Genomic DNA, 27884 nt, shown 5'->3' with positions numbered 1-27884 from the left:
TGGCTCGAACCTACAACCAATGATCCGTCTAATTTATCATGAGTCTGCATAAACTCACCAACTCACTGCGCGGTTCCTCACTTCGGCTAGGCTCACGAAATATCCACTTTTTTACGATAATATCGGGTGTTGAATAGAAAAATAGGTCCTCATTTTGACTCAACTCCCGATTTCTCCGAATTTTGTAAAACTCTGACGTTATCTGAGACGAACTCGAGTTTTTTTATCGCAATTTATGCAAAAAGAGATGGTGTCGGTTCATCCGATTACGAATTACTGAATACAAATTAGTGATGTACATCTGAAATGGTCGTAAATTAGGTCTGACGACCATCAGTGCCTTCTGTGAAAGATATAGCGATATTTTTTTCGGACCGCGGGTGGATTTTTTTGTGCGCGGCACACATTTTTCTTTGCGCGCAGCTTAGAGGGAACATTGCCAACAACCATTGGTGTAGCGACGGTGCAGGTGTTTCACGGGTTAGTAAAGGATAGAACCACTGATGCAGCATTACGCATCTCGTCGGCTAACGGCTTACACGCGAGTAAAATGAGTTTGAGCAGTAGGATCATAGGCGCCGACTTTTATTTTGCATGGGGTGGCGGCTGGCGCGTGGCCAGGGGGGTGTCGAAACCACCTCCTTTTGAAACGCAAAACCCCGACCTTTTGAAATGACCATTCTGGCACTAATATTCAGTTGCAATTCAACAAGTCGCGTTATCAGTGTTACGTGGGGCCGCGACCAATTAGCGAGATTCGTTTGTTCACGCATATCGCATCGCACAATGCAGCGCGACGCGATCTCCCGCTGAGACTATACGGCCGTAAACCAAACTTTACGCTGATTGGTCGAGAGACAGTGGCCATGGATACGACGCAGCAACGGAGGACGCTGCATTTACTTCAACATATAGTCGGCACTACGATGTATTCCTATAGCCGTGTAGACTGTATAAAAACGACAAGATTACAGTTAAATGTTTATTTCTTCATCAATAATAAAATTAGGAAAGGATATTAAATATTTAGTAACGTATACTAAAATATAATGCCGAAATACTGCTGTGTTTATAAATGCAGTACCACCAATGGCAATGAACTGGGGAAGAGCAGATTTTTCCATTCATTTCCTTCCAACGCAAAGGTCAGGAAGGCTTGGCAATGCAGAGTAAGAAGGCAGGATTTCAAGCCTACTTCCGCAAGCTTCATTTGCTCCTCATCGCCGACCTCACTGCAGTTGCAGTGACTTAAAAAGCCCAGAAATCACAGTGAGCCGAGCTACAAGTCGGCAGCTAAAGACCTGATTAATCGCGAGCCTATGCATGAGAGAGTGGAAGACAAGAATAAATGCATTGATCAGTTCAAATACTGCCATGTCGTGGAGCACAAAGCCTTAAACAGGCTAAAAGCATCACTGTTGTGTACAATAATAATAATAATAATAATTGGAGTATTTGGTTGTATTAAGATTTAATTAATTAATTAATAATTAATTAATTACTTTAACTTAACCTAACTTCTGAACTGACGCATCACTGCTGTGAATGCCTGCGAAACGATCTGGATATATCGCACCTGGACGTACCCGCCGTGGGACCAAGCGGATGACCCCAGAGGACTCGTCAACTCCGACCACACAGGAACACCAAAGAGAAGATATTTCTCAACATGGCGCCTGTGCAACACCGAACTGTGGCTCACAAAACAGCTCTGCTGCAAAAGAAAAAAAGAAGAGACACAGATGGAGTAAAGAAGAGTATAAAGAAATAATGAGATGTTACTTCTTAGCCAAATTTGAAAACTCGGCAGGAGTAACCGAAGGAACTTTTCAAAAATGGAAAGAGAGAACGAACAACTCTCCAACCATGACTGCCAATACCCTGGCAACAATGAGACGTTGTGTAATAAAAAATAAAAAATTATCTGAACAAGAACTCGCAGAAATCGAGGGAGAAATGTGTAACAAAAACATAGAAAACTCTGAGGCAATGGAACTGCAATTCGGCCAAGATGACCTGAACCCACAACAATCACTTGATGACCCGAACATCGCAGAAGTAGAATTACAAAATACCACCGGGCACCCGAATGAATCAACAACACCTAACGATGGCGACATAGACACGGAATTAGAATTGGAGATCAAAAATCAAATCATCGACCGCATGAAATCCACATTGAATGTAAATGACAGAGTGCAGTTACCTGACTTACAAATTACAAAGAAACTGAAAACTGATATTGCAGTAGCGAACAAAATTTTGACAGAAACCATACTACCTGCAACTCTAAATGACAAACAAGGAGAAAGACCACAATGTCCCTTGACAACAATCAACAACCTCATTTACAGCACTGCGGCAGTTATCTCAGAAAGGCACTGCAAAATACCAAGAACTGTCAACAAAAAAAGGGGAAGGCATACGCCAGCTTGGCAACGCAGAATTGAAAACAAAATCGCAAAACTAAGGTGTGACGTTGCGATACTCTCAGACCTAAAAAAAGGAAATATTTCCCGCAAAGTAAAAAATAAAGTAAAAAGAATAGAACTGGAGCACCAAACCAAACTGCAGTCAACAGAAAAAGTGACAATGTTGCAAGAAGAATTAAAAATGAGAATATGCGCCAAAGCACAACGATTGAAACGATATAAAAAACGAGAAACACAATATCGCCAAAATTTGTTATTTGCTCGCAAACCTGGACAATTTTTTCGAATGATGAAACAAAAGTCAAATCAAAAAATTACCAGCAGCAAAATACCAGCCACTGCAGATGTGGAATCATTTTGGAAGAAAATATGGGAAACCAAAAAATTGCACAACTCAAATGCAAATTGGATACAAGACCTCCACACTGACCATCTACAAACACCAGAACAACAATGGTCAGAAATCACAAAACAAGAAATCAAGGAGGCCCTAAAGAGTTCACTGAACTGGAAAGCAGCTGGTCCTGACCAGATCAAAAACTTTTGGCTAAAAAAACTAACTGCAACACATAATTACCTAGCGGTGACCTACAATGAGCTTTTATCCTCAACCAGCTCGCACGAGATCCCAGCCTGGTTCACACAAGGGATCACCTATCTTATTCCAAAAAATGAAAACACCAGGGACCCCAAGAACTACAGGCCAATAACATGCCTGACAACCATGTACAAAACACTGACCAAAATCCTGGCAAAACGAAGCTACAAACACCTAGAAAATCTTCTACCGCCTGAGCAGAAAGGATGCAAGGAAGGCGCCCTTGGCTGTAAGGACCACCTGCTCCTTGACAAAACCATTCTTGAAAACTGCAAGAGGAGACACACTAACCTCAGCATGGCATGGATAGATTACAAAAAAGCTTTCGATTCAGTCCCTCACACGTGGATACTGAAAACAATGCGTATGTACAAAATGAATCCGATCATCATCAGATTTATTGAAAATTCAATGAAAAATTGGCATACAAAACTGTTGATCAAACATGATCAAGGTGAAACAGAAACCTGTACAATTCAGATATGCAATGGTATCTTCCAAGGCGACTCATTCTCACCACTTCTATTCTGCCTCAGCTTAGCTCCACTCAGTGAGTTGCTGAGAAAAAATGAAACAGGATACGTGATGAAAAAAGCAGCAAATTCTGAAGGTCAAAAGATTCATCACCTTTTGTTCATGGATGATCTGAAACTGTATGCGAAATCCGACACGGACCTGAATAACCAAATGAAAATTGTTCATGAGTTTTCGGAAGATATAAAAATGAAATTTGGCTTGGATAAATGCTCAAAACTTACCATACGACGCGGAAGAGCCACCAGCACTGGCGACATGAACTTCAAAATGGACGAAACCATAACAGAATTGAATGCCGAAGATCACTATAAATATCTAGGGATCTGTGAAAGCGACAACATTAAACATGCTGCAATGAAATCAAGTCTAAAAAAAGAATACATCAGCAGGCTCAAGTCAATTCTCAAAACTGAACTCAATTCCAAAAACAAAATCAATGCCATAAACAGTCTTGCAGTGCCTGTCTTGAGATATAGCTTTGGTGTGGTGAACTGGCGTAAAGATGACATTAAAAAATTGGACACAAAGACGAGAAAACTGATGACAATGCACCACATGCATCACCCAAAATCTGATACACAAAGACTGTACATCCCCAGAAAAAAAGGTGGTCGAGGACTACAAGAAATTGAACAAACCTTCAAAACAGAAATCATCGGCTTGTCACAGTACATCAACAACAGCGATAACATTTACTGCAAACTCATTGCACAGGAAGACAAACAGCGCAAAACAAAATCTCTGAGCTATCGTCACGACAAGTACGCCAGAGAAGTCAACTTGGAAACAGCTAACCTGTACACTGCAGAAAACACTATTGCTAAACCCACAACAATAGCAAAAGCAGCACGAGTCCGATACAAAAATGCAACGCTGAAAATGAGAGAAACGATATGGGAGTCGATGCCTCTTCATGGACAGCATAAGAAGTTAACTTCACAGCCCCATGTAGACGAGCTTTCATGGACCTGGCTATCCAGCTCTGGCCTGAAACCGGCAAGCGAAGGATTCATTTTCGCAGCACAAGACCAATCGCTTCCTACAAAATACTATCGCAAAAGAATTCTGAAGCAAAACACGGACGGCAAATGCAGAATGTGCCACAACCAAAATGAAACTGTAGCACATCTCATGTCCGGCTGTGGTGCACTTGCAGCTACCGAATACACATGGAGACACAATAGGATTGGTCACTACATTCATCTTGAATTATGCAAACATTTTAACATCACCACTTCGACAAAAAATTGGTACGATTACAGCCCAGCACCAGTGACAGAAAACGAACAAGTAAAAATTCTGTGGGATGTACCAGTTATAACTGACCGCGAAATCAGGAGCAACCGCCCGGATATAATCGTCAAACTAAAAAAGAAAAGAGAATGCTTATTCATTGAACTGGCTGTCCCAGCTGATCACAACCTACTGCAAAAAGAATCAGAAAAATACTCCAAATACGCAGACCTCAAAATGGAATGTGAGAAAATGTGGCGATGCAAAATAAACATTGTATCGATAGTCATTGGTGCTACAGGGGTCGTGAGCAAAAAACTCATGAGACATATCCAACAAATTCCGGGTAACGTTCGATTCGACATGATCCAAAAGATCACATTATTGGGCACTGTGCACATTCTTCGGAAGGCCTTGAATGCACCACTGGACTAAAATTACGCTTGTGAATCACAGCATAATTTCTGTAATTTCGATTCTTCATCTTCAATCATCTCTACCTCTGCTCTGTAACCCTTGCCAATTCTTCATCTGCTGCAATTCTGTAATCTGACTTCTCCGTGTATTGCATAGGAATAACAATTTGAATGTATTACTGAAATTTTAAAAATTTACTCCAATCTCGCCATTTTCCTTTGGGGGCAGGTTGCTCCCCGGATTATGTGTGTATCTACCAGTTTTACTGTGAATAAAGAAAATAATAATAATAATTTGCTCCTACCACTTTTGCAAGGAAGATTTTGCTGCTAGTGCATTATAGATACACCAATACAGTCACGTCTAAAGAGAGGTGTGATTCCCAGTCGCAATCTCCGTGGTGAAGCAGAAGATATGCGCATTGCAAAGTGGCGGACCCTGAACTCCATGCCGTGTCAACTGTCTTCCTCCAATGTTGTGGATGCTGCACATGCAAATCTTACATTGTCATCTGGTGATCCTGATCTAGAATCGCCATCGTGTAGCCTTGAAATGGAATCTTCAAATCCATCACCTGAATCTTAGGGTTAGAAGCCAACGAAGTCAGTCATATGCAGATTAGCTACCTAAGCCCACAGGACATCAGAACAGAGAGGATGTGCAGAATGGGGTAAATACATAGGGCTCTTCGACTCACAAGTAGCAATTTTGGTAGGGTTTTGGACTGGTTTAGGGGAACAAGACAGCAGGTACTCCATATGCAACATCTCTTTTCAAATCACTTCAAGGACAGTACAGTATGAACAGGTATTCAATATTGTGGGGGTTATTGCACGAAGAAAGGGCCATTCAAGACTACTAAGCATCACTCATGTGAATGTAGCAAAGATTGGTCTTGTTCTTTTTCCATATGGATATCTGGGTGCTTCACATGATAGAGTGATTCTAGCTTAGCAGACCTCATCTGCACTGGTATGCTTGAGGTATCGTAACAGCACATGCGATGAGTTCATGAAATTTGAACTTGGTCAGAAATCACAGAAAAAGAGTTTTTATTTGACTGCTGCTAGATAATTACAAGTAAATCACTCTTATTGGCATCAAATTCAGGCCCAAATGTATGCCAAAAATAGTCCTGCCTTCTTATACTCTGCCTTCCCAAGCCTTCCTGTCCTTTGCGTTGGAAGAAAATGAATGGAAAGATCTGTTCTTCCCCAGTTCATTGCCATTGGTGGTATTGCATTTATAAACACAGCAGTATTTCGGCATTATATTTTAGTATACGTTACTAAATATTTAATATCCTTTCCTAATTTTATTATTGATGAAGAAATAAACATTTAACTGTAATCTTGTCGTTTTTATGCAGTCTACGCGGCTATAGGAATACATCGTAGTGCCAACTAGGCTTAGGTAAATGCAGCGTCCTCCGTTGCTGCGTCGTATCCATGGCCACTGTCTCTCGACCAATCAGCGTAAAGTTTGGTTTACGGCCGTATTGCAAAATTAGGTCATTGATTGCGGCGCACTCGACATTCGTCGCTGGACTGAGAACTGAATAGTAACACGGCACGACAATTCCGGAACACAAAGGACAGACAATAATTATGATTACAAACGCGCACGGCCAATCAGTAATTATCCCTCACCGCCAACACAATGGGTTTTTACTTAGTATTGAGTAGCTCGCATCGCGACAATTGATTGCTGATTAAAACATCGACTTTGACTGCATTGCTGCATTTTCCGATTTACGTCCGCAAAGCATAATTGGAATAATATTATGGGCACTGGAATAAATTCAAACTAGCAGGCACACACAATAAAACACTGTTCAACTTTGCGCTCCGCGAATATTTATCAGAAAAATGGTTCACAAAATATTTTAAACGCGGCTTGCGGCCCTCATCGATGCAACTAATGCACTTTAATTTGTAGAATGTGAACGTATATTTGGTCGTTAAATCGCGATAGGAGATGGTGTTTCTCAGAGCACGCGATGGAATCTAGGTTTCTAACGATGAGGTCGAATTTGTACATCTAATAAGGATCGTTACGCATCAGTACGCTGTGCGAAATACAGAGTATTGATCAATTTTATCGGACTGTACAATCGGCCGGCAAGGTTGCGCTGATAACGAAATTGCAAACATGCCGCAAACCTGCAATAATTACAATTTCAGGGTGCGCTAATCATACCCAAATACCCAGATTTGGCAATGGCAACGAGCACAATTTGCTCAGACGCGGGCATAAGTTTTAATCAAAAAGATACATAAACACAAACAATATTATACTCGGAGATTGTTCCTGTTTGGCGAAAGTGTTTTTGCGGACGACTGCAGACCTGCAAGCGGACGTGCTAAGTCAAAATACCGACGATAGTGCACATGAGATATCGATGACCCATTTCGCATACAAATGATTCTAGCTAATTTGCAGTACGCAGCATCGATAATACGAATTAGTGAATTGGCATTTCGAAAGAACGGGATTTCTAGTTATAAATGAGAAACTCGTTGGCTACGCATCTGCGGTTTTAATGCCGACAACGCGCTGGTTAATATCAGCCCGGGGCCTATACGGCCTACGTAGGCCCCGATCAGCCAGTCGAATTTGATCGTAAAATGGTGCGCTTTCAATTATCCACGTGTTATTGCAGTAAGAGCGATATGGGCGCATGGCGCGACCTTATCAATAGAAATACAAATCCCTAAGGTTTGAAATTCTATCCGCGATATGGTTGCGCTCGACAGAGTCCGTCCATCAATGAAGTGTATTGGAACATAGAAGGTTCCCGGTTCCCGTTCAAACTAATCGAATAAATTCAGAATTTGCGCTACCGAGAATCTCGTGTTGCATCAATATTTGACAACGTAATTCAACGCTGTGCACTGCACAATGCGACGTATTAATAACAACTCAAACACTGACAAATGACACCTAGGGAATACGAGTGTATAAAGCAGACACGAATTAGTAGCCTACAGATGATACAGAACGAGAAAGCGCGCATCTAATCAGTAATTCCTCAATTTGCGTACAGCACAATGGGGTTCCGAGTCTGACATCGCGACAATTGTTTGCTCATTATAACGACGTTTGAGCTGCATTGTTGCATTTCCCGATAAAAGTTGGCAAAGCCAAGTTAGAGTAATGAATATGCACATTGCGCTTTTTGCGCAGGAATGACTTTCAATTCGCAGGCATAGGCTACACAAACACGCTGTCCTATTTCGCGCTCCAAACCTCCAATTAAAGAGACTATCACGGAACTAACTCAAGAATTATTTTGTAAACGAATATGGGCGCAAATACACATTATAAGTAATAGGAGAACGTGAATTCGCTCGTCTGGTCGAGAGAGAAGATGGTGTTTCTCAGCGCAAGCGTGTCGAAATCGACGTCGTAAGCGAGGTTGCTTCGACTGTCTGATTACTAATAATCACGGATTACAATTTATTGGGGCGTTCTAAGCACTAGTTCGTCGTCGCCGACGAAGCTGCGTATTCATTTATTCGCGCGCGTATCGGTTAATGGTAAATAGTTGGCATTTACGCGCTATCATGGACTCGCTAATTGACAGCGCTGATGATTTGAAATCGCAGACGGTGGGCGTTTAATCTTATTGTATGGGGTGGCCGCCACCCCATAAATATGTCATGGGGTGGCTGCGCCACCCTGCCACCCCGTAACTCGGCGCCTATGAGTAGGATACTTCATCTCAAACGGCGAAGTTCTGATGTTACTCTCGCAGTTTCATCCTGCAGTTACGAAGCAGTCGTTATAGATTAGGCTTACCATACGTCCTCTTTTAAGAGGATTTGTCCTCTTTTTTGACTTTTTTGAAAGTGTCCTCGGAGGACGCCCTTTGTCCTCTTTTTTGAGATTTTGTCCTCTTTTTTGAAAATTTAGGCAGATTTAGAGCAAATTACGAGTGATATGCCGCATATTAGCACAGAAGTGAAGCTCCGGCGGGTATTTCGGAGTGAAAAACGGTGATTTTTTTTTAGTCATCCACCTGGCAATGTGGAGAGAAAAAGGGCACAAAGTGGGGAAAATTAACCGGTTTTTGAGAATTTCACTCCGGTTTTGCAAGTTGCAAATTTCTAAAAAAGTGTCCTCTTTTTTGATTTCCAAAATATGGTAAGCCTATTATATAGATAGAGCAATGATTCTTAACCAGTGGTTCCGTGAGCTAGTCTCAGGGACCCCGCTGGAGGTCAAGACAAGCACTCAGCTCATGCAAATGATTTGTGATGACACGCCATTAGTGGTTGTAGGCAATTAGGATCAGTACAGTCGAATTGTTACTCTTGTGGTGACACGTCGTGCACAGTGCTGTATACGGGGGGTTTGGGTTCAAAATCGAAACGCAGTCGTTTTAAAATACCAATTCTATCTACAAACTAGCTCGTTTCTGAATGCATTTAACCAGGAGCGCAAAACTGATTTTAATCAAGGACCACATTAGATTATGATAATGGCTTTCAAGTAGCAACATACACTGATGTAGCCTATCCAAAGGTGGTCAGTAACGAAGTACCCCTATGTTCGAAGTACTCTAGTAAGGTGGTCCTACTTGCTTTTCAAGCTTTTGGCCTAGAAAAGTAGATAGTAGTTTTGTGATCATTTGCATAATGAATATAAGTTAAATTGTCGTGTGGAGCACGGTAAGTAAGCCCAGTATCATGCGACGTAAGTATATTTTAGAAGATTATGCCTAGAAATTACTTACTTAAGTACTTTTCGAAATTTTCAATTGTCTACTTCCACTTGGAGTAATTTTGGTCTGTTTTACAAATAGCTGCTTCTACTTGTAAGTGAGAAGAAATCCACGGTGTTAAGTAGCAACGCTGACGTAGAAGTGAGAGTAGCAATGCAAATTTCTACTCAAGCATGAGTAGAAGTATTCCTTTTAGAATCACCTCAAAACTAGTTCAAGCAGATGTAGAAGTGTCAGGCTTTGAATACACTACTCAAGTACGTCAGTAGTTTAGAAAAACTGTAAATAATATACTCTCATTTCTGATAGACAAACAACCGACTCATGCGGACGGTGCAGTGAGCTGACTTCATACTCCTGCATTTCATATCTAACTACACATCAAATACATAACTATAGGATGTTGGTGCATAAAATGAACTGTACATAAACAACAGTGTTAAAGGAACAAAACCATTCAACATGATTATCATCGTTTAAAAAAAAGACTGTAATGAATGAAATAAAATCAGTATGACTTCAGATGTTCCCTTTCAGAGACCAGTTCAGAAATACAAGATTTAACCTTGGAAAGCTCCTCGCAACAACGGGACAGAAATTGCTGAATTGCAAGTAAACTAAGAAATATTGGAGATAGAATGAACGTTTCATATGTACGGCGTTTCGGTTGCGAACCCCAACCTTCCCTGCGTACTCCACTGCATAGGACACAACAGTCACAGCTAGAATGTGGATTTTCTCATTTTCTCATTTCCGGATTGGAGCCGAATCAGCATTTTTTTCTAATCGACCGGTGTTCGATCGGAGCCGGATCAGTACTTTTTCACAAAGAAAGAGGCAGCCTCTTCCTCTTTCACCCTGGCATCAATAGTTATTAGTGGCATTGAGCAGTTCATGGAAAGAAGCCGAATGCTAAGTTCAAATTGACTAGGGTTACCATACGTCCACCTTTAGGAGGATTTGTCCTCCTTTTTCGGGTTTTTGAAAATGTCCTCCGAGGACGCCTAAATGTCCTGCTTTTTGAGATTTTGTCCTCTTTTTTGAGAATTTTGGTTAAACATAGGGCAAAATCCGACTGAGATACCGTAAAACAGCACTGAACTTATGCTCCGGTGGGTATTTCGGGAGCTGAGCCGGAAAGTTGACCTTTTTTATAGTCAACCGCCGGTATTCTAAGTTTGTAAATTTTGAAAAAATGTCCTTCTTCCCGATTCCAAAATATGGTAACCGTAAAGTTGACGTGATTACTTTAGATTAGGGTTAGATTGGATCTTGAGATTTTAATTTCCTGTTTGTTTTGTTTCAATCAATATTCAATACGAACCTGTGAGTAGGGATGATTATTGTCGTAGTTTTACGTACCGGACCACGGTCATTTCTAGAGCCCAGCCTTGGAGTAGGACCAGAGAATTAAAAACAGGATCGGAGTCGGCTCATTGAATTTATCGATCCGCCCAGCATTACTGTATACTAGGGTTGTCCAGAGTTTGAAAAGTGTCCATGTGTTTTCGTTATATTCTGGTACTCACAGTGTCTTAATTTCCCTCAATCCATTTGAAAATCTATGTAGAGATCATCATTTAATAAGGGATTTCTGCAAACATCAGACGAAATATGTCACTATTTCACGCTATCAAGGCCATATATTCACATTCATTTGGTGGGCTATCTCTTCCGAAGCACCATGAAGACGAAACGATGAAATTCAACAACGTTCTCCCATATACATGATTGTTTTCATAATATGAATGTCATTTCGGACTCCCTTCAGTTTTTTGGCAGACGATCCATATCATGCAGTTTCGATAAAATTTTGTAATTATTCAATGCGCGAATATCATGAATGAATTCTGTTACATCATGGGTCACCAACGCGGTGCCCGCGGGCGAGTCTCAGGAAGAGTTATATTGACATGGTAAGGAACGGAAACCCTGGCCATTGCTCTGAATGGTAAAGTGAAGAAATTCAAACTAGCATGGTGGTGGTAACTGGTAGCCCTTCTCATTAACCAGTAACCAAGAACTAGCTCTTGGCTTTAAAAAGGCTGGTGGCCCCTGAGTTACGTGATATTCTACACTGCAATAAATACATGCTGGTTTGACAAACTGCTTAGATATGGTAGGCATATCATAAATTTTTCTCAATTGTCACTGAATTTCTAACAGCAAGTAGAGCTCGGCAATGTCGAGTACCAGAGTGATGCGAGAGGGGAGGGGGATTTGAGTATCACTCAATGTAATGTCATAAGAGTGTGGGTCATCAAATTCAAATATGCGACCGAAAAGAAAATAACGTCACCTCTCCGCCACGCTAATGATAATTCAGTATTTTCGACATGTCATGTTGTGTTTTGACCACGACATTACAGAAATGTCATTTTCACTAATGTGCGTCTGGGTATCCTTATACTGTATGTTTCGAATGCTGTGATGCGATGAAATCGAGGTTTCAATGATCGTACGGTGGGAAAAGAGTATAGCGAAGCGCGCGCGAGCTCCGTTTATTGGCTCCGTTAAATATAACGGAAACCAATTGGTGATCAAGTCAATCAAACAATCAATCGAGATGAGCCACAGAGTCGCCACTATCGAAACTGGTAATCTTGTTGATAACATAACTCTTGGTGGGAAAGGACGCACAATTACAGTACCCGATGCATAGTCTCTCGGTATTCGACTCGAATCATGACAACAAATACTCGATTTATCTTGGAGTACGCGAATCATTGTGCCCAGCCCTAATGAGCAGTTCTAGAAAATGCTATTTATAGACTTGGGCTTTGTGATGATCTTTATTACTTAACAGAATATAAAGCTTTTATCAATGAAACGAACACTACACACTACGCAACACAATTAAGCCACCTACTAAGGTACCAAGAAAGGACAAATTAGAAGCGACGCACCACATAGCGGAAAAGATAGGTAATCAAGTAATTATTGATCAATCAAATGTAAAGGGCGAGACATTTGCACACAAGAGTTAACCACAGTATTGCCGTATAGTGGTATAATCCACAGCTGCCACACCAATGGGTTGCGGGTTCGAGTCCAACCGGGGTCGAGTCCACAATTCCTACGTAAGTGTTGGAGGTTTATCTATAGCAGGGGCGGGCAACTTCTCCAGTCGGCGGGCCGGATATAGGAAAATTAAGTACTTGGCGGGCCGGATTGCTGAATCGCTACATTATTCGCCCATTTATCCACATATACAAGGAATATATCGTATTTAATGGATGCATTTTAACGACAGCAATGTCACTTCAAAGCAATTTCTCGCCGATAATCACGAAGTAAATGTGGATTTGAGAATAGCATTGTCATACAGGCGCCGTCATGTCTGCTTCTATCTGATCAATCAACACACGATGCAATCCTTAATTAAGATTTCAAGGCATTCGATAACCCCGGGTTAGGTTGGTGTCGAGATAGCGTCGTTGTTCAACTGCGTGGCCTGATTAATCTCGATATTGAATTCATGCGGTCCGCGTCCTCTACGAAATTTGAAAAGTGGCCTGCGACCCGTTTTGAGTTGGCGACCCCTGCTATAAGCGGTGTCTTACTAGGGTTAACATACGTCCTCTTTTAAGAGGATTTGTCCTCTTTTTTGACTTTTTTGAAAGTGTCCTCGCAGGACGCCCAAGTGTCCTCTTTTTTGAGATTTTGTCCTCTTTTTTGTGAATTTTGTTTAAATATATGGCAAAATCGACTGAGATACAGTAAATTAGCACTGAAGTAACACTCCAGCGGCTCTTTCGGGAGATGAGCCGGAAAGTTGACCTTTTTTTAGTCAACCAACTGATAATGTGAAAGGAAAAACTGTATTTTGGGCGCTGGGCGACAAAGTTGACCTTTCATTTTTTTAGTCAACTGACCACGAAGTGGGAAAAATTTACCATTTTTCAGGATTTTCCCCCGGTTTTGCAAGTCTGAAAAGTTTAAAAAAAGTGTCTTCTTTTCAGATTTCCAAAATATGGTAACCCTACGTCTTTCAAAAGCCTAGAAGTGTGCCGTGCTACAAGTCGGCGGTTACGGAATGAAAAATAAGAAATATCAGTCTGGTGTAAATGATCATTGTAATCGACAAACACAATGATTACCACAAACCAAATTATGGTTGAGTACATCGTAAATGCCGATAATGCAAGTCTCGCTTCGACGAACTTCAGCGTAAGCGCCACTCTTGCACGCTGCGCATACATGTTGTATATCATAACATACAGTCACTAAAATTGGAGGTACTAAAAAAGTAGTGGGAAAGCTCGGCAGACTGGGGCCGAGGGCCACATTATCATGTAAAACGGAAAACTCTCCGCGGGCCGGACAAAATCCCCTCGCGGGCTGGATCCGGCCCGCGGGCCGTATGTTGCCCGCCCCTGATCTATAGGCTCATCTCATCCGTGTAAGCGGTGTCTTATAAAAGCCTAAAAATGGGCCGTGTCACAAGACGGAAGCTACGGAATAACATTAAAGAATATTGGCCTGGTGATAGTGACTGACTTTGACTATAGTAGTCGACAAACATCATGAATGCCACAAACAACAACAACCACAGCATTGTGAGGTCATCCGTTTTTAGCATCGCATTGGGTCCGTGACGCCATGTTATTGTTACAGTTTTGTTACATGACTGTTCCAGCGATGGTCATGGATTTGGATTTGAACTAAGAATTTGAGTTTGTAGCAGGATTTCTATGGATATGGATTTATGATGCTTCTGAAGCTGAATTTGGATTGGGACTGGGACATAAAATCTAACGATTCCGAATTTGCATGCGACCACTGAATAAATTTCAGTCGTTATAGGACTTGGAACTGGACCTGGTTCGAAATAAATTTCGAGTTTCAAATTCAAAAAAGGAAGCTGGCAGAGCCTCCCATATATTTCAGCTACTGCGGTGGAAGACCACATTCAATATCAAACGTTTGTTTCAGTCGAGTACTCGCTAAATATCTCAGCATCATTTTCAGAAGAAGACATGATATTATGGATAGGATATTTCAGTTTATATCGTGGATGAGTGTTGCCTCATTCAGATGAGGAAGGAAATCCTTATCCGGATGCTGCAATTCCTTTTCAGAGCCACGATAATGATACCAGTGGTCTACACGATTTTTTTGCCAGGACTTCTTTGGATCAATTACACCTAATTTAGGGGTGCTGAATACGAATCTGACGTTATTTTTGCTCCTTCACGTCACGGTTTTAAGATATTATACATGATTAATATTTTTACTTTTCCGAGATACTCAAGTAGATTTTGGCTACTTGCAGTACTTACTGAAGTGACAATGTTTTATAACTACTTCAACATCTACCTGGGCAGTATTCTGGATGAGCCCATTGAAATTTGTTTTTGTAAAGTAGAAAGTCGTTCAGGGATAATATGGCAGCACTATCACGAGTTAAATTGTCCTAAGAAACGCGTAAAATAGCCTCTGAATCATGGTAACTGAGTATATTTTTTTCGAAGATTCTACCCATGGGTGGTGTCGTTATAGTCATTTTGCGTTATATGCGGTGATACTTCTTGCGATTTCGTATGTAGCCACCTCCGACTAACTGTTGAAAGTATGCGACCACCCGACCCCCGACCAAATATATCTAGATATTTACTGACATTTCGTATTTCGTCTTCCACTTGAAGTAGTTTTGACGTGTCTTAGAAATGACTACTTCAACGTGTACTTGAGTAGAAATGTAATGCGTTACTTGTACTACTAGAGTAGCAACGCTGATCACTTCGGCCGACTCTAGTTCATAGGAGAATATTACGGCAAATCAAAAACCACCAAAAATGTAAAGCTTTTTGTATTTAGAACTGGCGTTTAATCATGCAAAAACACTAACTAAAGGCCTCGAAATTCACCAATGCTAATCTCTGGCTCTGTTCCAGCATAGAACGCGTGGTATTTGGTGTAGGCCACAGAATGTCCTATGCAGAGGTGGTTAGTAACGAAGTACTTCAAATTTTTCGAAGTACTCAAGTAGCCTTCCTCTACTTCTGGTACTTAATCAAGTAGATAGAGTTTTCGCTACTTCTACTTCGTAATATTTTGTGATCTACTTACTTACTTTTCGGTATTTTCAGTTTGTCAAGTAGAAGTAGTGTAACCCTCCAATTAGAAAGAGAAACCGGGGAATTCTCGGGATGTTTTCACGGAATTCTAACTTTCAGTTTTAAAATTTAAGTCAAACCCAGAATTTCCGTCGCGCTTCACACGAAGTAGATATGGAGTTACAAATCTGTTTTCACGAAACTGAATAATATTTAGGTAGCAGGTGGCGGGGTTCGCTTCGCACCGCATTGTCGTCCCTATGACATATTTCATCACAGTAGATATGGCCCATCATAACGTTTGAAACCACCGTTTCGCGATCTAGAATTTACCCATCATATCGTAATCTAGAAGTCCATGGCGTGTTCAAATCTTGAAAAGTGGACTCTGACTTTTTGAGCGTTAGACCTGTTTTAGCAGACCACCGTTCAAATTGTCTCGACAGAAGACATGAAATACATTTGCTCAGACGCGACACTCAAAGTCAATGAGTGCCGATTCTTCTGGCGTCGAATCCTGTCTGCTCAGCTCAATCTGCTTTTGGACTCTGCAAACCTTGCATATCAGTCTTGTATTCAATCGAAATCAAGTTACCCAAATCGAATAATAAATAACGTTAACATAGGTTTTCATTTGTGAATACTAAGATGCTAATGCAAGCGAGATTCGCAACAGTGACACCTCGTCCGTTGCTCCATGGAATGAAGAGCAAGACAACAGTAACAAGGCCAATTTATAGCACATACAAGCGAAAATACAATTTAACAGTAATCAATCAATCAAATCGACTATAAGCGTACAACTACAATGATTACAAAAAGCGAATACAAAAATTACGGAATTCCTCTAAATACGTCATCAAATAAAGGATAGAAAAGACATGCGGAATCGACATTTACCGCTTTTTTGAAGTAGTATTGGTATTTCTCGTTCAGTTCGCAGTATCATTACTTGGAGTTCTAATTAGTTTCAGTTCTTTTGTCTGGAGAACGTACATGTTGAAGTATAAAAGCAAGTGTGGTAATGCCTTTAATTTACGGAAATAAAGCTACACAATATGGCATTTTTACGATCCACCATATTTTTTATTAACGTTTACTAATCGCGCAAAGTATTTACATCGCATCTGATACAACTCCTACGTATTGCTCGTCGACGAAACTATACAGGCCTTATAATATGAGGGAGGGCGCCATACCATGATATTTTCTAAAACGGGCTGTTTGGGTGAACAGAGGATCAGTGTCGCATTTCCATTTTGGTACTATCCTTTTCATCCCATGATGTGGACGAATGCTTATGCTGTCGAAAATTGGATACCTCTTGGTATGCATCAATATGAATCAAGCTCAATTTGTGGCTTTTGACAATCCACGAGAACGAATTACGATCGTTTTCACACCTACTTACGTACTTGAGTAGATTTAAAGTCAGTCAATTCTACTGCTACTTCAAGTAGTCTTAGGGTGCTTATGAAAGAAGTACTTCTACTGGTACCTGGGTAGATATTTTAGTCGCTACTTTTACTTCTACTTGAGTAGCTTTCTTGACTACTTTGATCACCGCTGGTCCTATGTCGAGAGAGATCGACTGTCCTAGAACCGATGCATATTTATTTATATTGTGAATTAACACGCACTTCAGGTTTCGTGTTGAGATGTTAGTAAGCAATCTCTATTCATCTGGTTGTCTATAATAGACAATGCAAAAGAAGCCCTTTATATCGTCGCAATAAACCATAAGAAAAACAGTTTAGAAACAGCTTTCCTCGATTCCGATAAAATGTGACAATATATGAAAACTGGAGCAGAAGAATTAGCACGATAAGTACTGGTGGAGATTAATGATTTTAAATTATTTCAGGTTATCCTGATAAGCACCTTTTTCATTGAAAAAGCAGACATCCTGTTTCTTTTGATGTTTCAAAACAAGCTTAAAGGGCCACATATTCGGGTCATATACCATAGTGAATAATTCTCTTCTAGATAATATACCAACAATACAATGTTTACTGTTTGCAAACTTGTACGTTTTACGAAAGAGCAGTATGATGTCACATAATGCATTGACCGATTAAGTCTGCAGGACGGATGTATAAAAGAGAGATAACGTATGGAGCTAAATTAGGTACGGAGCTACTAATCACAATCTTTAAACTAAGAGTGGTATATAAAGATGATAACTGCTACCGACTAAAAATAGTTGCATCCACATATAAATTTATGGGTCGAAAAGAGGTCCTGATCGAAAGACGATAGAGAAGCAATGGTTTCAAGTTCAACGAAAACTCAGTTAAGCTGTTCTACATCAACCCGGGTTTCATCAGTACACTGGTCAACACATATCTGTAGGCAGAGAAAGTAAGAGTGGTTTCGGGGGTTGTGAAGGGCACTGATTGCGAATATGGCCTTATAGTTTTTTTTCAAATTGGCTCCTGTTGGGGAGATAACCCACGGGGCTATTTTGACCAAAATCTCCCATTTTCGCTGTAATGGCTAGAATCTAGATAGAAAATCGGCTCAGTCGCACTATAAAGTTTAGTAATTCAATCTACTTGTTATTTTTACACACATAATACTCTTTTAATTCAAAATACAACAACAGCACTATATTTAGGGGTATTCGATTTATCATAGTTACAGACTTTCACTGATATCAAGTACATAAATAAAATCCAGTCATGTATATAAGTATTTACCTACATACTCATATAACGTGGCATTAATTCAATCAGTTTTACGTCAACCGCTTATTGCAAATCTGAAATAATCAGTTGGATTATACAATTATTTATTTCTTTTAACACACAATTGCTTTTCTATGATTTTCGCCTGTAAGCAATTTAGTGCAGTTTTTCGAAAGGTTCCAGCAATTGTCTGCCATAATATGTTCATCTCATCTGCCCTAGTATCTTTCTTTTGTTGTTTTGATGTCTTGGTGGAACCTCTCCCCTTGATAATCAACAAGCTCATCAGGAAATATATCAAGACGACTGAAAACTGTTTGTAGTTGGATGCTTTGTGATCATATTCTAAAACGTTTCATTTGCGACATATTGGGATAAATTCCATGCAGTGCTACCCAGACATGGGGTAATCGTGATTAGTAATCGTAATCGATTACGACGATTACAGCATTTCCAAGTAATCGTAATCGCAATCGATTACATTCGAAAAAAATCCGAAGTAATCGTAATCGTAATCGACTATTTCACATACCTAATCGATTTCTTTGTGAAATAACGATTACTTTTCATTTGTGCGAGGACCATGACATAAACCGAACATTCGTGAACAATGATTTATCACGTTATTGATAGCAGAGACGTCGGATTTTCAAAGGCCACGGCTCATTATTGCATCACATGTATTAGCTTGGGCCGTGACTGCGTAACAAACTATCCGCACGCAGTAAATAGGTTTCAATGTACATTGTACGTACAATTGTACTTATTCAATGTACAGTGTACATGTAGTACTGTGATTGTAAGAACACCCGCTATGCCTGATACCAGGTTATCAATACGCTCCAGAGTCCAGGCGCCTCTGCCTCGTAGGATAATATTAACCGCTCTGCCTAGTTTCAAATAGTAACGTATTGTGTTGAAGTTTAGTTATACTTTGACCGTTGCGGCTTGGCTAGCAGTAAGCCTGTTTACGTACACCGGACTAAGATTTGAAATGTTGCACTCGTCAAATACAACATGAAGATTTCTACATCACAGCATTAAAACCAATGGCTGCTGATAAAAAATCATAACCGAGCTGTTATTTGCCGTTATTTATACAAGGCAGCTCGAAATATATGTATTGGGTGGATTGTAGGCAGATTTATCTTATTGTCATGCGGTTCTACTGGAAATTGGCACCAATCGCTATTTCGCAATTCCATACTCATCATTTAGATCTGCCACTATAGCCATCCGCTTATACACCATGTTAATGTGGGTTGCAACTAGAATCAGGACCGAAACAGCATTTTGCCCGCCCCAAAACGGTGGTGTTGGGACCCCCTTGGATGATCAATTTACTTTTGGCGGGCGAAGTCCCACAGACCCCCCTTTCACGACCGGGCTTTTCGCCATAACTGTAAGGAACGTTTTTATGCGATATGGATTCGTTGTGTATATTTGCTGTCAAGTCGCGCCAAGCGCGAAAATTTAGGGCGCGTAATTTATAACTATATAACCTCTTCGGGCGGTCCCGTTGCTATTATTACTTTATTGTTTGTTGTTAATTCGTGCTATGTAGTCAAAAGATATTAAAGTCACCCAAAATTAGCAGACTATAAGAAAAATAAACGAAAACCTTTCGTGAGATGCACCCAGAAGTAGTCATTTCTGAACAGGGCGCATCATTTTCTTCAGTGGGTTCCTCGGGTGGCATTTGTATTGTGGGGCTCAGATTGAGGAGACAGGACTATTCGTCGCGACCATCCAGCGCGGCTATGGACGGACAATCGCCAAATACACAAAGTTTCGGCCTAGGTCTTTATTTGGTAGCATGTCTTGGTGTATCACGACGCGGTATTGGCCTGCACCGAAATGCCTATTTCTATAAATCCTGCAATTGGTATATAGCAGTGGTCGGGAACCTTTTTGGTCCGAAGAGCCATATTTTCCCTATTTTTCCCATCTCAACTCCCAAAGAGCCATACATTTCAATCAACTGTTACGTCACAATTAAAAATTCGTGACGTCATGGTAGCACTAATTCGAACTCACTTCATGGAATTTCTCGTGTGCGCCATATTTTCTCTGTAAAAACTGGTATTTATTGCTCGAAAATAAAGCTCGACACGAGAGGTAAGGCGCAGACGGGCCAAACCTCACCATTGATAACGCAATTCATCGTAGGTAGCTTAGAATTTATTATAACTGATATTTATCGAATGTGACTGTTACACTGATTCCGAAAACCTAAATACTCATCGACTTCTCAATTCTCAAAGCATTGGGCGGTAACATAACGTTGCGCCACACGCATACATTTTATCGCCGGTACTACACAGAGCCATATACTTACCAATCAAGAACGTAGAAAGCTATTGCGTTGTTTTTTAAATTTGAGTTTGTAATTGTGAATGTCACATCCACAACAGTTCATTTCGCGCCGTAGATCAGGATGTGTATTCGAAAACTGCGCTTTGAAATGGGCGTCGCCATATCTGCTATGCTGTTTGATTAATCAACGTATCGCACAATGAAAGACTTCGAGTCGGGTACATAGAATTTGTGAGTGATATTGGCAGCCGGCGTGACGTTCACTTAAATTTGATGGTTTTGAAAACAGGAAGTCCGAGCCCCTAAACCCGAAGATGGCATCGTCTTTACCTCTCAAAGACATGTTTATACTGCCACAAGAATAATTATTTCGTCCGTGATGAAGATTTACCAACAAGTCGCTGCAATATTGATCAATTCAGTACAAAAATAAATATTTGGCAAAGAGCCATATCTTATACCCAAAAGAGCCATATATGGCTCGCGAGCCATAGGTTCCCGACCACTGGTATATAGTGACATAGAAAGCAAATGACGTCCCATTTCAAAAGAACGACCTCTTTCACGAGGCCTTTACATCGCAATCGTTATATTGTATTCCAAAGATAAGTTCCAAGAAGCAACATAAATGTAATCGTGAGTAATCATAATTACCTTTCCAAAGTAATCGTAATCGTAACCGACTACTCGCTGATTTTGCTGTAATCGTAATCGTAATCGTAATCGCGTGATTCAGAAGTAATCGTAATCGCAATCGATTGCATTCATGAAGTAATCACCCCATGTCTGGTGCTATCAAAGATACCAGATTTAAGCTTCTCGTTTGATAGGGATACTATAGGTATGCCCACTTTGTTGACTCAGCGGAAAATTATCCATTTACAAGTCAAAAGAAATGAGACGCATATGTGTATTGTAGTTAAGCTTTTCAATGACAAATTTTATAGCTTTATACTTCTCTTTCACCTTGATAGAATTACCCATTGGTACAGGAGAAAATGTATTTCTGTTGTGCAAAAGTATCATTTTTAGTCTAGGCAAGCCGCTTTTTTGACAAACAAATATTTCGCACCAGGTCATGTTAATATTGATAGAAAGATTGAGAATGACATGCGTGTTCTTCGTATTCCATTATCTATTTATCCGCAGCATAAAAGTAGAAAGAATTACGATTTTCCTCCTATCGAGTGAAATATTCAAGGGTAAATACAGTAATTTTGGGCATTTTATGGGTATAATATTCTTCTGAATAAGAACAAATCTGACAAAGCTAATGTGATATTCGTATGGCAACCTCGAGTATCCCAGAAACGGCTCTTAGATGTTCTGCCATTTTTTCATTTTGTTAACCAGTGTTATAGATGATCTCAATAACAATATTTGATCTGTTGTTGTACGCTGACTGTGACGTCACTAACGCAAACCGAAATTTGATTAATTTATGAAAATTACAAAAATCCATACCGAAAAAATTTATTGTGAGCGAGAAATTTAACGACAGAATCGGATTCAGCAACTTAAAATGAGCCTAAATCGATCATTAAAATTTGGGGGGGGCAATTGTTTTTTGAAATTCTTAGACTATTGTAATTTTATGGCTCGAAAAGAGCTTCTGATTGAAAGAAGACAGAGAATTACTGGATTCAAGTTCACCGAAAACTCACTCATTCTGTATTGCCAACAAACCAGGTTTCATGATAGATGATTTCAATGACAATATTTGATCTGTTGCTGTTGTATATGATTACCTTGATGTCACTAACGAAAGCCGAAATTTCATTAATTTATAAAAATGAGAAAAACTGAAGTGATGGAGAAACTCTGAACACGGAATCGGATTCAGCAACTTTAAATTTGCCTAAATCAATCATTAAAATTTTCGGCGCAAATTTTTTTCGAAATTTGTTGACCAGTGTACTCAGTCGTGACACGTAATAGGAATCGTAGAACATAGCAATATTGGCTCGCCTTCAAAATTGTGAGTGTAGAAAAAGGGATTATCATGAAAGCGAGTCACTCAAAATTACGCGAGCTAACCCTAACATCACAACTAACCCCACCACTAGCCGTTTCTACCGGAAGTGATCAGTAGTATATGCGACACATCACTATCGTTTATGTTATGAGATGTTCATTCTTCCTGAAATCTAGGCGCTGTGAGCTTTCCTGTTGCCGATTAAAAATGTCCATGAAGACATAACCTGACATTACATGTCATCATAATCCCGTTTCACATAGATTACAAGAAGGATGTGTAGTCCACGTTAACGCGTCGCTTTCGAGTGATTGCGATCGTTACCGCAGCGTTCTCTGGAGGTAAATGAAAAACAATTTTACTAACTTGATGATGTTGGATATTTTTCGAATTGTCTCTCTATATGTTGACCTCGGGTATTGTTGATGGCACTCGTTACGATTCCGTTTCAATTCATGCGTTGGGAGCCCAGACAAATATATTCATACGTGCTGTTTTATTATACTCTCTAGTGCAGAAGCGGTACTCGGAAACAATGATAATAAATATATGAATGGTTATTATAACGACTTATAAATCACTTTATGTTGGCCTGGCAAAGTGGGATGGTGAATAGTCAGTTATAAAGATATAACGCTTATGTAGGCATCCGTTAGATTCGCGAAATATAAAGGTCGTATTACCATCTCCCGTCGGAGGGATATGGAAATGCTGATTCCGTGAATTTGGTGTCGTAAAGTAAATAAGGGAAACGAGTAGCCAATATTTGACTCTGTTATCCTGTAAACGGTTTAGGCTGCCATCTGATACATCTTTAGGTATTCAAAGGAGATCATAATGAACTTTATTGCGCCTGGAATTGCGAATATATCGGTTTATGCAATCAGCAATCATATACGCAGTATACCGGACTTCCCTGCAATTGTATAACGTTGCGACCGGTGGCGTGCAAGTTGATATTACTATTTTTAGGATGTACAAAATGTTGGTCCTTCGGTAGTTACAGCATGTTCTATGAGTAATAGGATTTGGAAGTATCGGTTGCTTGACTATCATTTCCTTAATTCTTGCGAGTATGCGGCAGAGGTTATACATTCTGGCAGATATGGTAAACCAACTCGTATATACCGATGGCGGAAGCGGTCTTTGCCAGGTTGATAAGGTTATATTGTATAGTGCTCTTGAACACAGTGAGTATAGACTACCAATGTTCGATTTTATGAGGACTTGTAGATATACCCGACAGTGACAAACTTGGACAAGTAGATAGCTGTGACCTGATATGATTTTTGCTGTATTTATTTCGCATTCACAATTTCGTTCAATGTTCAAGTTTTTACGAATTCAGTAATTCTAATTCTAATCTAATTTGAAAAAAAACTGTGTTGCTCTAATTCTAATTCTAATCTAATTTGGAAAAAGCTGTGTAGCTCTAATTCCAATTCTAATCTAATTTGGAAAAACTTGGGTAGCTCTATAATTCTACTTCTAATCTAATTTGGAAAAACTTGGGTAGCTCTAATTCGAATTGTAATCTAATTCGGAAAAGCTGAAAATTTTCTATTTGGTCCAAGTCTGGTCAGTGGTCAGTGATGCCATCTGCTCATGAACAGTATTAGGACATCATTTGGTGTTTATAATAAAAATATATATATATTCGTTTCCATTGTTTAGTTTAGACCTTAATTTTGATACCTTCGTAGTAAGTTATATTCGTTGACTCGCAGGGCTCCATCATATAATCTTTAAAAATATCATACTATTTCACTTAGTTTACGTCACTATATTGTTCATGTTTACTCAGATGCACATCTTCGCCAGTAACGGATAAGTGTTAGGGGCAGAGCCAATAATACTGAAGTACTTTTCAATATTGGTTGTTTTTATTTTTATGAGAGCAGTTTAGACTGGTCGCAAATTAATCTAGAAAGAATGAGGCTTTTAGCGCTGATATACCTTGATAATATTGAGCGATGATGTACATTATCGAATCTCAGTGATTCCGAGGGCATATCGACTTCACTTGGTGTTTTACACGTGTGCAAGGTTCGATAATTTCATCGTTATCCTCTCGTATTGAAAATCCGCGCTGAGCACTATTATTATAATAACTGATTTGGGCGATATCTTCAAATATTGGATTTCTATTATATTGTGCTTTGCAACACATGTCGCATGTTGACAGTCACACATCCTGTATAATATATATTGCATATGGGTAGTGGCTATAACTGCTGAATAGATTATGCACCGTTTAGTTTCCTGAATCGGAATATTCAATAAATCACGTGCCTCTTGGGAAACGATTTAGCGATTGCTTCCGTAACAAATCACATCGTGGAATGCAGGCGATCTTTATTTGATGCAAGCCCACTCGGTGTACAGAAGGCGTGTGAAACATTACGTCTAAAATAAAAGAAAAATATGACTGGATAATGATGTGATATGCACACTGATTCAAAGAGGACATAGCCTATAAATTTTTGGTTTCTGGGTCGGGCTGCTATCTCCCTTCAACGCTTCGGATTTCGTTGTTGTTTTTGTTGATTCCGCACTCTTTTCCACGTCAGGTCAGGGCGATCACGTGCAGAGCATTCATACTTGGCCTTCTCGTTTTATGACAATGGCCGATAATGATAATTCGCGAGCTGAATTCGCAGGTCGGAAATTCCTTCTATGAGTGGATGTTTCGCGTCATGTATCGTGACTTGTTTCGAGACAGGGTTTGATGAGGCTTGACTCACATTTTGTCCTTAGAATCATTCGCTACAGTTTGATACCTAGCCTGTGGCCTATGGGCCTATCATGCAGGATTAGAGGGAAGTGCCACAGGGAGCTTATCAAGTATAAAGGTGAAGTTGGACTTGGAATGGAAATTCGATTTCACTAATAAATATATAGCGCTGTCGGCATGATGCTGGATTACTGGTGCTTTTAAAAATGACATGGGCAGGGCAGACTGCAAAGTGACACGATCTGATAGAATAGGATGTTGAGCCTTGAGAACTACAATCCACCCCATGTACGCCTATTTATGTATTACAAAATTCGATGGTAGTATTTGCGATTTTGATGCATATTCATTTGTTCATAAAACAGTGAATGCGTCAGTATAGCGTCCGACCAGCGAGACAGTGGTGCAGCCGGACGTAAAAGTGAGGACTTATTGCGTCCTCCCATTTATATTTTTGTGTGTTGTGACGTTTTATTCATTATTATCGGCATCGGTATTAGCTTGATCTGGTTATAGACCTGTTGCGGCGCTTGTTATGTCCCTCGTTGGCACTCTCGTACACTAGGGCAGTGGTTCTTAACCTTTTGCTCCAGCGCCCCCTTTGAAAAATTTCCGCGGTCTGCTGCCCGCCTGTTTTAGTACGATTTGGTTCGAGGCCGATGTACATATCCCGAATTGACCTCTGCGAATGGCAATACGGGCAAGTTAATTGTACTATGCTTCGTTTTATTACTTTGTGTGACTTTTGCTCACATTGAATTTAGTACTGTCCCCAGTTATTAGGTTTAACATGGGTGTATCCCCAAACAAAGCAACCCGTATAATACAACGTTCAGGAGAGGTGAGGTTCAATGAGGTTGCGGGTCACAACACTAAACAATATGTTCCTTCGTGATACGGCGAATAAATATTCAGACGATTTAATTATGTATAGCTCCCAATTATAAGTATATTTTGTTAATCATTTTCGTAAACAGTTTCAAAGCATCTTTAATGTACAAAGAGCTCTCATTCTAAAAAGTGGTACACAGCCTCTTCGATGTCGACACACTGTACGCTGCAGGATACATACCTAGTTCGAAACATTTTGTTGAAAATAGCCCTAACAAGCTTGACGGGACTGTTATAACGAGGAATTTTCGATCTAAAAGTACGGGCAATTCCTTCAACGTCAATTATAATAACACATTTCAAACTTCGTCGGAATATATTTCGCGCGCAGCACGATGAAAAATTTCGGGCTTGACAGATTTTTTTCGAATGTTAATGTGCAATGAAAACTCATCAATCGCATGCCCCTACTACACCATCTATACTTCGATTTTTCTTCAGCGCCCCCAATACCGCCCCTCTGAGCCCAGCACCCCCCATATCGCCCCCTAGGCGTTTCCACCCCTTTTAAAATCCAAATCGCCCCTTGGGGGCACTGGGGACAAGGTTACGAACCACTGCACTAGGGGGATAGAATCAGTAGTCAAAGAATGTAGGGTATACCGCTATGTAGGAAACATGCTGGTAGCCCGTTGTTCCATGGTGGGTATGCTTCTGGTTCGAATTGAGTATATAAACAAGCATGCCGATTCTGTGTTATTCTGTGTAATTGCTTCCCTTTGAAAACTGTGATTATCTTGAGAGAAAATATCGGTTTTTAGACGGTACAGTCGGAAATAAACATCACCAGCGTTTCTGTTGTAACATGGCTGTATCTAATAGCATGTACGTGATTTCTACGTGTAGACAGAGAGATTTAATATTCCCATTCCTGGCCGCATAACGTGGTATACTGTATAGTAGATATGGTGTGAAGATGAGGTTCACGTTCGCGTTCTGTGTGTGAAACTCAGAAACGTAGAGGTTCGCGTGCACAAACGAACCTTGGTAGGTTCTGCACTGTGGACCTTTTTCATGTATTACAATTTTCCACATCTTTGACGTTGTCGTATAATGTAAAAAAATCCAGCCGGCGGACGGGATCCCTCTTTATTTGATATGTTTATAGCAGGGCCGGCCAACCCGTGGCCCGCGGGCCACATGTGGCCCGCGAGAGGGTTTTGAGTGGCCCGCGAGTTAATTTTCGAAATTGGTAATCTTATCAAAAATGGATTGTACAGATTGTGAACTTGCGAGGCCAACCAAAAATTTGATTAGTCTGGAAGCAACACCTGAGATG

The 27884-nt window shown here is 40.2% G+C and overlaps 1 protein-coding gene across 2 annotated transcripts in view; it reads left to right on the top strand.

Moving 5' to 3' along the window:
• Positions 1–1448: 1448 nt before the first annotated feature.
• LOC145441406 (uncharacterized) overlaps positions 1449–27884 on the top strand; it is a 118617-nt gene continuing 92181 nt past the window's right edge. For both annotated transcript variants that reach the window (XM_080319260.1, XM_080319258.1), the window contains exon 1: positions 1449–1469. The gene's annotated coding sequence lies outside the window, so the exon portion shown is untranslated. The remainder of the gene's footprint in view (positions 1470–27884) is intronic.

The sequence above is a fragment of the Botryllus schlosseri genome, chromosome 6 (genome assembly GCF_051294905.1).
Source record: "Botryllus schlosseri isolate E-star chromosome 6, Bs_hap1, whole genome shotgun sequence".
NCBI lineage: Eukaryota > Metazoa > Chordata > Ascidiacea > Stolidobranchia > Styelidae > Botryllus > Botryllus schlosseri.
Note: the sequence above shows the minus strand (reverse complement) of the source record. Positions and strands in the feature narration are given on the sequence as shown.